The 3,575-nt window shown below is 46.0% G+C and overlaps 1 protein-coding gene across 2 annotated transcripts in view; it reads right to left on the minus strand.

Annotated features, from left to right (window-relative positions):
- LOC134447912 (zinc finger homeobox protein 3-like) overlaps positions 1-2,754 on the minus strand; it is a 64,739-nt gene extending 61,985 nt beyond the window's left edge. For both annotated transcript variants that reach the window (XM_063197632.1, XM_063197631.1), the window contains exon 1: positions 2,419-2,754. The gene's annotated coding sequence lies outside the window, so the exon portion shown is untranslated. The remainder of the gene's footprint in view (positions 1-2,418) is intronic.
- Positions 2,755-3,575: the final 821 nt, after the last annotated feature.

Genomic DNA, 3,575 nt, shown 5'->3' on the forward strand with positions numbered 1-3,575 from the left:
GTACTTTACATGTTTTGCCCTCTCGGCTTGCTCTGCTCGCAGGGCTGATTCCGATGGCCATATGGCCTTTATAAAGGCTTTTATTAGCGTTAAGCTCTGGCAGAAAATTATTCACAAAAGGCCAAAGCATATCCTGTCCTGTCTGCATATCCAACGACAGACTTACACTGAGGCAGCCATCTTAACCCCCCCCCCCCAAACACACACATACGCACACACACACGTGCACGCACGCACACACACACACACTTTAACCCCTCCAATACACACACACACACACACACACACACACACACACACACACACACACACACACACACACACACACACACACACACACACACGACAAATGGGTGCACGCACACACGCACACACACACACACACACACACTTTAGCCCCCTCCAGCACACACACACACACATACCCGCACACCATACACACAAACACACACCCCCACACACGCACACACACACAGATACACACACTTCAAAACAATGGCGTAGCGGGTCCTCATTTCCAAAGCATGAAGACTGCACTTGACTGGGCTCCTTTCGTTTCACACTCCAGATTGTTAAGACAACGTGTGGCACAAACTGGAGCACCTTCCGACATAAATATCCCCCCTCTTTCACTGCATGTCAACACACACACACACGTTCAACAGCACTGATATCCACTCAATACCTCCTGCACTGGTGTCATGATGAGGCGCATTGTAAAGTTCCATGAACTACTCTTTGTGACGGGCAGGCTACTTTGTGCATGCCTGCTCCTTTAAATACTCCTGTTACCAATATAGATCACCATGTACTGTGACAAATCTTTCAACAGCTAACAGTTTTCCTTCTGCAGGCCTTGTGCATTGAAAAACATAGTTAGCCTGTTTTCCTTTGCACCAAGAGAGTACAACACTAGTCGTTTCTGCAAATGGTTGATTTGCCAATACAGCTATGGAAGAAAGCAGTGCACTGCTGGAGGCCGGGAGGTAAAAAGAAGTAAAATAGCCTCATCTGATCACTAACTGACCTGCACTTCTCTGTGTGGAAGCCTAGCGGTCCCCAACCCCCAAACATCTCTCTCCCTCTCTTTTCCCCAATCCTCAGTTTGACCTCTGCTCTGTCTCCGTGGCTCTTTGACCCCGTATTCTCGGTCATTCGCCAGGAGCTAATGCCTTCATGATGCGGCCCTCTTTTCTCGCCTCCTCTCTCTTTATGCCAAAAGCCACGGTTGTCGCGGCCTTGTTTCGTCTCAGGGTAAACCCGACTCAGCTTTCACCGTCGCGATCTGGTAATGCCGTGGAGAGTGGTTGTCGAGAGCGCATGGGCACTTCTCCGTTTACTCTGACACTACCCGAAGACCAGCCGATTGTGGGATAGTACATACCAATGTGGGTTTTTTTTTTTCAAAATGCTTAAAAGGTGAAATGTATCGAGGTTAAGAAGAGGTAAGGTTGGGCTGAACAGGACATGTTTTTACTTATATTTAAGAAACAAATAGTCCACAATGGACTGCGTCCAAAGTCAGGTTGGGATAGTCGCATCATCAGCTTTACATGGAACCATAGCCTACTAAAACACACACACACACACACACACACACACACACACACACACACACACACACACACACACACACACACACACACACACACACACACACACACACTTTTTGATGTAAAGGTGCGGCACGGAATGAGCAACATGTCAGGCAAACTCGCAAAAGAGCAGAAAATAGAGAACACAACGGAGGACAATTTCCGAAATGGAATCCTACTCCCGAAGAGTAACCTATCGACCATGCAAACTATGTCGAAATTACATCCAGCAGATGCAGCGAATGGTGCGGGAGGAAAGGGAAGTATGATCTGCCCGTGAAAGCTCTACGGAAACACCAATGCCCACCATGAATCTTTGACTGAGTATCTCCAACTGGGTGCAAAGAAGGAAAGTTGTTGGCTTGCGGCAATGTGCTCACGGCCCTTCGCTAAACATCGGACGTCAAGAGACAATCGGCGAAATGTGTTCCATTTTCTTGGCTATGTTCCGGAGCTATACCCGCTACAAGCAGGCGGATCAAACCATCTCCGCGGCACAAGGATACACCGTGCCTCTTGATGCACAAACATTGAAGATTACCTAATGTTTTGTCAACAGTCGCGTGCAAACACATTTACGCACAGAGGAAATCTGTTGTCTTTTGGTGTTATTTTGCCTGCCAAGAACCGACTGATGTCAATCGACCACATACGTAAACACAGGTACGATTCATACAACAGGGAAACGCAACTAACGCTACTTGTTCAAAACAACTTACGGGCGCGTATTATCTCTCTACAGCGCGATCTACGAGTGCTACGGGAAGGAAGAAGCCGTTTAAGCAAACCATACAAGCGAATAGTATAGCGTCGAAGAACTTACATTTTTGGCGTCCGCTTTGAAAGCCTTGCTTTATAGTCCAGTAAACAAATGTTTCGCTTACATATCCCATCAAGGTAGTTCCGTTTGGTCAGTTAGCGTGGTCGACGATATGGTGAAGATCATTGTTGTAACGAGGTATATTCCGTTTAAAGCCTTATTTAGAGGGATTTGGTTGGTAAAGCAGGCGACGCGCCTAGTGTTTGTGTGAGGGAGGAGGTGAGAGCGGTTTCTGACGACGGGAGAGAAAAAAACTCTTTGGGTCTTTATTCCTGCTAATTAGTTTCCTGCAAAAAATGGCTGGGATTAATGCACTGCGCATGTGCCTCATTACACAGGCACGACGGGAAGGGCTAATTAGCCACCTCCTGGATCAATAAGATTGGGCGACAGAGAGAGGGGGAGGGAGAAAAGAGGGAGGGCGCGTTAGAGGAGGGGAAAAGTGATGGAATTATTATGAATTTTGATTATGAACGGGTGAATCCGTAGCCTACCGAGAAACAAAATAGCCTACAACACTGGAAGTTAGAGGCTGTTTAAATGCACACTGAACTTTGAAACAACTCCAACGTCTGTCTTTGAACTAGTTTGATTTCAACAGTTAGATAAAGGCTTTTCAGACAGTTTTTGAAAATATGAAATGAAGCTCAGACGGTTCTTTGGTCACAATCGTACGCGCAAATGTAGGCTACAGCAAGTGACTAATTAAGAGGGTAAAAGTTAAATCTCTGCCTCTGTTTAATCCCTCGGTCAGTAGGGCAAACTCCGGTATCCATCCCGGTGTGGAAAATAATAATAAAATATATTTATTTTGTTAGGAAGGTTAGCGAGCTAAAGGATATAGCAGTTGTGCGCGTTCTTTCACAGCTATGACGTAAACAAGGAGTGGGAGTGCGGTGCTCGCGGTGTATGGTGCTGAAGCAAGATGAGCTGCGTGCGTTACCGTGCGTCTTTGGCGCATACCTGGAAACTTAATAAAAATGGATCCTATTCTACAATACGCAATTGTTTAGAGTTATGTCAGCTGACCCATCATGTTAAGTCAACTATATTGGATATGAATGTATTATGAACTGTCATCAAAAAGATAATCTGCATAAAAATAACATGTCCCTTAAATACCTTACAACTCACCGGTAGCGCCGAAGGGCGCACAATGT

The sequence above is a fragment of the Engraulis encrasicolus genome, chromosome 4, assembly GCF_034702125.1.
Source record: "Engraulis encrasicolus isolate BLACKSEA-1 chromosome 4, IST_EnEncr_1.0, whole genome shotgun sequence".
Taxonomy (NCBI): Eukaryota; Metazoa; Chordata; class Actinopteri; order Clupeiformes; family Engraulidae; genus Engraulis; species Engraulis encrasicolus.